The sequence below is a fragment of the Furipterus horrens genome, unplaced genomic scaffold (assembly GCF_987537825.1).
Source record: "Furipterus horrens unplaced genomic scaffold, mFurHor1.1.pri manual_scaffold_10, whole genome shotgun sequence".
In the NCBI taxonomy this organism is placed as follows: Eukaryota; Metazoa; Chordata; class Mammalia; order Chiroptera; family Furipteridae; genus Furipterus; species Furipterus horrens.
This window is the reverse complement of record NW_028327180.1, coordinates 20,599,047-20,605,807: the sequence shown is the minus strand read 5'-3', so window position 1 is coordinate 20,605,807 and position 6,761 is coordinate 20,599,047.

Sequence of the window (6,761 nt, the reverse complement as noted above, 5' to 3'; positions counted from 1 at the left end):
CAAGAGACTCAGAGTAGGCATAATTTCGATGTGAATGGTTGGGCAACTCTTTGTGTAATGTAAAGAGCATCACAGTGAATTTTTTCCAGAAAACAGAAAACTAAGTTAACAATGTCGAGCTGACCTTGGTGCTGTGCTCAGGAGCAATCTGTACAGAGCTATTTACAGCATGAATATGTGCTCCTCCTTTGCTTGGCTGGCTCATGCGTCTGTCTTGGAGCTGTTTAATGTGGATTTAATCCCCAGGTTCACTGAGTCAGTGTGGGCGGCAAAAAAAGCTCCACCCTGCCGGGGCTTTTCAGTGTGAGGCCAGCTCCCGGGAGAAGAAATATGCAAGTTCAAGGAAGATGAGGAAAGAAGGAAGAATATCTTTTATGTTTATAACTTTCAAATTCAAATCTAATTTTTAAATATTATGCACCTACTCAACAACAAAAACTTTCTTTCTTAAAAATAGCTCGGCCTTGGGAGCATGAGTCTTTATATGTGTATTTAAAAGGAATTTTCAATAAGGGATCTCAGAAATAAGTGCAGACTATTTTAAATGAACTTTGCAACAAGGGAGGTGCCTTTCAACTAAGGTGAAGTAAACTTTAAACCCTTTCAAATATTTTAGATAAGCACTCTCTGATTCTTTCACATTTTGTCTACTCCTTCTGCATAAGCAGACCCGGTATGTTTCCCACAGATTTTGACTTAAGTTTTTGGAAGCTTAAGTTTATGGAATGACATAATTTTCTATGGTTGCCTAAAGAGTGATGGGATTCTGTTTTTTCGGCAGCCTCCATGAAAATTATTTCTAATTTTTTCTTGTACACATTCTGAAACCTGAATATTATATATCTGACAACAGTTCAGTAAAATCTCTGGGAAATTTTATATGTGCCTTCGGTGCATGGGTGATGTCTAAACTAATTACCAGTGATGGGGAATTTTTCTCCCATTTTGGTGCATATGACATTTGGGTGTAAATGGCATTTCAGTGAAAATGCTCATCTCTAGCTTTAGCCTTTACAAAAATAGCTGTTTTCTAAATGATAAAAAAGTGAGTATGTAATATTTATATGATTTTTAAAATACTTTCTGATTCTTCTCTTGTTCTTCATAATATGTCTGTTTACATTAAAATCCATAAAAGGAGACTGAGAAAGTTTGAAGAATCAGGGAAATCAGCAGAGTGTCTGAAGTGAAGTGCTTTAAAAATAAGATTAATCGAATGTGTCCAGTGCTACAGAGAGGGAGGATCAAATGGAGAATGACCATCGGGACTGGACCCAATGGGACTGGAAAGGTAGGAGTTATTGGACCCTAGTCAGAGCAGATTCAATCAACTAAACTCATGGGTACATGGACCTTGCTAGAATGGATGAAAGAAGATGGAAGGACTTGCGCATAAGCAAAAAAGTTGGCCTTCGACAAGAGTAGGTTGAATGTATTATCTATTTTAACAGTTAGAAAATGAAATAAATGAATGTAAATGTAAGCCAGTTCATGTATGTGGTGGTGGGAAGATAAAGAAATCTATTCAAAGTGATTCCATTTTCCCAGTAAATAAGAAGCAAACTCATCCTGTGAAAGAGTGGGTGCTGAAACTTTGAATTGACAAGGGAAATGTAGTAGGGCTCCTGATTGATGCTAAAAGTTGAGTAGAGATTCAGGTGGTAAGAAAGCAGAAAGGCCAATTTAATGGATTAGTGATGTTTATGGGAGGGATCAAGTAGTTGTTCCAGTGGATGGCAAACTCACTGGGAAGATAGGAGGTTATAGCTGGGAGATGTGCAGAAATCTCCTAGCAATAAGTCATTGAGTGGGGCTGCAATTGACCTTTCATACAGTTATAGAAATCACTTAGAATGATGACATGAATGTTGATTGATGAAGATAAATGTAATCTAGTACTGCAGTGAATGAAGGAGGGTGACAAGGAGATAGTTGAATTTAACAAAGAGAGGAAGTGAGTGACATTGCCTTTTGAACTTCAAAAAGTTATGCCTTTTGAGGGAAAAGGGAAAGTAAATGTTCTAGAATATGCAATAGAGTTCAGCGAGGATGCCTCCTGTCTTGGGTTTGGAATCAAATTAACTCCTGCCACTTAGCAGATGTGGTGACCTTGCATAAGTAACTTAAGTTCTTGGGATCCCACTTCACTCATTGGTTAATTAGGAATGATATTTGCTATCTCATAGAATTATTTTAAGGATTAAGTGAGATTAATTTATGTAAATACCTAACATCTCATGATTATTCAATAGGTTTGGATGTTACCCATTTTTAGCCTGTGGTGAGAAGAGTATGAGAGAGAAAAACTGTGTTGTGTCTTGATAGTACTGCAGGGTAAATTATGTCCCCAGGGAGTAATCTGGTTTTGGATAGAGACTTGAGATCTTCAAAGACTATCTTGAGCATGTAGATTATTTTACTGATGGCCAACTTAGAGTCCGTAGAATCCACTAGTAGCTTTAGACATGTAGGAAGGTTGAGTTCATATGCCATGAGAATAAGAATATGGTGATGGGAGAACTGGAAGTTTTTCATTCGTGTTTGTGATAAATAGCTTTATAACATGTTTTGGAATCATGCTACTATTATTTTCAGAAATACCAATTATGATTTAATTACAATTTCTTTTTCAATTTGACCTTTCAAGCAATTGTTAGACATAGGGTAGGTATGACATAGTCTCATGAGCATTTAAAGTATAAAATGGCCTGAAAGTTCTAACTGTATAAGAGAATGGGAAATTTGGCAACAGGAGCATCTTACCTCTGCCAAAATATTGTTCACTGATTTTGATTCACCTGAAAAAAATTAAGTAAAAGAATCCCAACAGGATGAATGTAAAACTATAAATAAACATAGGCCTAATTTACCTAAACAAATCCAACCATCTAAAACATAAAACAAGATGAATTAGGTAGTGATCTCATGTATTTTATTTAAACGTGCATCCAAATTTGGGTTTTTCAATTCCCTTGTAAGTCTTCAGCTTTTTTCAATGTGTCTTATCATTTGTACACTGCTTCTGTCTGCCCAAACTTATGTGCGTTCATGCTTATTCTAGTAAGAGAAGTTATTATAAAAGCAAAGCACATGGAGTTTTAAGGAATTAGCGGAGCAGTTGGGTTGTGTAAGTCTCAGAGGAACGCGCTAAGGGAGTACTTACTGAGACGAGGGGAAATAATCACAGATAAGTGGAAGATGCAGATTTGCAAACAGAGGCCTGGGATAAAGGCAGGTGCTAACACAGCCCAGAACTTTCCAATCCTCCAATTCTCCGAGGCTTTAGAGTTTACCCCGGAGATCTCGTTAGTACCTTTATGAGAACCTTAGAAGTTTTCTAAACTGCAAACTTTTTTTAAGGTCATGCTTTTCAAGATCCATATGTTGGACATTTTGTAGAAAGGAAATAAATTGAAACAAGAGGAGCCCCAAACCTACATGTTTTGAAAATCAAAAAACAATAAAGAAAGCACATGCTAGCCATTGCAGACCTTTTATACACATTAGAAGCCCCACTGGTTTTTAGAGATTCTAGGTCAGCACATATAAAATACTGCATTAGGAAGTTTCCCCTTGAGGAGATGTCGTACTAAACAGCTGACCCAATAAATTATACTTTACCATAAGCAATTATCAAATATTTATGGATGTGTGTTACTGTTCTGCAAACACAGTTTTATTGGTATACCATGTTATCAACATATTACTTTAAAAAATCACAAAATTTCTAATCGGATTCATAATTTTTTGTTTCTTCCTTTATCTTTTCCTTTTAATGTTATCATTTTCCATATTAATTTCTTTATCACTTTTTAAAGTTTTTTTTTTTTTCTCCCATTTTTTTTAAAGTATATTTTATTGATTATATTGTTACAATAGTTCCAATTTTTTTCCCCTTTGCTCCCCTCCGCCCAGCACCCCCCTTCCCCAACAATCCCCTCTCCAAGTCCATGCCCATGGGTCGTACATACAAGCTCTCCCGCCTCACCCTTTCATATATTCTTCTTCTTCTTTTTTTAAAGTTAATTAATTAATTAGTTAAATATTTTAACAATAAAAAATAACAATTCCTCCCTCTCAGACTTAAGACCCTTTACAATCTTATAAAGGACAATGGATGAAGGTCTCGAGCTCCTCTAGCTGCTTCAAGCTGGACATGGTCGTCGTCCTACCTACCCGTGGGTCAAGAAATCCCTAATAAGAGTGGGGATGTGGAGGGGAGGGTGGCCTTCCCACAAGGGGAAGGATCGTGCAGACTCCAGGTTGGTTGGCTGTCTCTGGACAACGGCATGCTTGGTTTGACAGGCTGGCATCCTTGTTGTATTCTGGGGGCAACAGGGTTAAAGGACATCATTTAATCCGTAACCACTAGATGACAAAAGACAGGTATTAATTTTTCAATGTCCCACATTAGGGAAAAGAAGGGCTTCTTTGGAGGAAGGTGTGCCAGGTACATCTCACCTGTCCAAAACCCTTTTGCCCATTATACTTATTTTGGACTGAGGGAAATATTTTAGGTTTCCCCCATCTCAGGCCTCTGGGCTTTTTCTGTCCAAGCCATTAGGATAGAAAAGAGAAACCAGTTTTAAAGTGAAGCCCACAGACCACCCCGTTCTTCACCAACCCAGCCACTTAGTTCAGCCAAACCATTGAGTCTCAGGAGGCAGCAATGCAGACAGGATTAAGTGAGGCCTATGCATACAGATAATCACTCAGGTAATGAGATTGTAGGCTTATGCCCTTTGAAAACAGAAAACACATGTTAATTTATGTAACATAACCCACATACAAGTCTCTAAATCTGTAGGACTGTCTTATCGTAAGGAAAATCCTTGTCCTTCTAATATTCACTGAACTTGCATTTCTATTCTTTATATTTTTATTCCCCCCCCACTAAAAAATTTTCTGTTTGTTTGTTTTTCCACTACAGTTGTCTCACTTTTTTTCCCCCTCTTGCTTCCCTGCACCCTGCCCCCCCCCCACAGTCAGTCCCCACCCAGTTGTCCATGTCCATGGGTCATTCATACATGTTCTTTGACTAGACCCTTCCCCTTCTTACCCCTTCTCTCCCTCCCATCTCCCCCTTTGTTACTGTTAGTTTATTCCTTGTTTACATACCTCTGGTTCAATTTTGCTCATTTGTTTGTGTTGTTCATTAGTTTCCTGTAACAGGTGACAGCATAAGGTAATTTTCTTTTGTTGCCTGGCTTATTTCGCTAAGCATAATTCTCTCTAGTTCCAATCATGTTGTTGCAAATGGTAGAAGTTCCTTCTTTCTTTCAGTACTTATTCATTGTCATTTTCCCCCTTTGTACTCGTGTTCCTCTCTGTCTCTCTGTTTCTTCATCTTCTTAAAGCAGACCCTTTAGCATCTCTTGCAATGCTGGTTTGGTGGAGATGTATTCTTTTAGCCTTCTTTTGTCTTGGAAACTCCTTATTTCACCTTCCATTTTGAATGAAAGCCTTGCTGGGTAGAGTATTCTTGGTTGTAGGCCTTTGTTTTTCATTGCTTGGAATATTTTTTGCCATTCCCTTCTGGCTTGTAGTGTTTCTGCTGAGAAATCTGATGATAGCCTTATTGGAGCTCCCTTGTATGTTATTAGTTGTTTCTCTCTTGCTGCTTTTAGGATTCTCTCTTTGTCTTTGAATGTTGGCATTTTAATTATGATGTGTCTTGAAGTGGGCCTGTTGGGGTTCATCTTCATTGGGACCCTCTGTGCTTCCTGGACTTGCGTGACTCTTTCTCTCGTCATGTTAGGAAAGTTTTCTGTCATTAGTTTTTCAAAGAGGTTTTCTATCCCTTGCTCTTCTTCTTCTCCTTCTGGAATTCCTATGATACGGATATTATTACGTTTCATGTTGTCCTGCAGCTGTCTTAGAACCTCTTCAGTCTTGTTCAGTCTTTTTTCATTTTGTTGCATTGTCTGGGAGTTTTTGTGTAGGTTGTCCTCCAGCTCGCTGATCCGATCTTCTGCTTCCTCTAGCCTGCTTTTAATTCCTTCTACTGTGTTCTTCAATTCAGAGATCGTATTTTTCATTTCCTCCTGGCTCTTATTGATAGCTTCTATGTCCTTTTTCATGCTCACGTAATTTTCTGTGAGTTCCTTGTAGTTTTTCTGGAGTTCTTTGAAGTTTCCGCTGAGCTCATTCAGCTTCTCCATAATCCATGTTTTGAATTCCATATCTGATAGTTCGCTCCCCTCTATTTCATTTAGCACTCTTTCTGGGGATTCTACCTTTCCTTTTGATGGGAGGTTGTTTCTCTGTCTCCCCATTTTTTTGACTCCTATTGTTTGTTGGTGCTTCTTGGAATGATCTGCACTTCCTGGATCTGCCTCTGGTGGCGTCAGATCATGTACCAGTCTGGCCCTAGGCAGCCTGTTGGAGACTTCCAGGGATCTACTGCTGTTGTCTGTCTTCTTTGATTGTTAATCTATTCAATCTGTGATTAGCTGTCAGGCTTAAGGACTGTGGGTGTGGCAGCTTAATTCCTGTAGGCAGGGCTTTTGCTTCCCCTCAGGCTGACGCCACTTGGAGGGGAATGGTCTACCCGCAGTACTGGGGATGAGTCAGCACTGGGACCCAGTCAGCTGCTCCTCCAGTTCTCCCCTCAAAGCCACCGTGCCAAATTCTCCCCAAGTGTCTCCAGTCCTCTCTGCCTTCCCTCTGCTTGAGCCCAGGGTAAGTGGTGGCCAAAATATTTTCGTATGTGATCCACTTAAGAGCTCTTTTTCTCCTGCTGTTTCTCTCCGGCTAGCAAG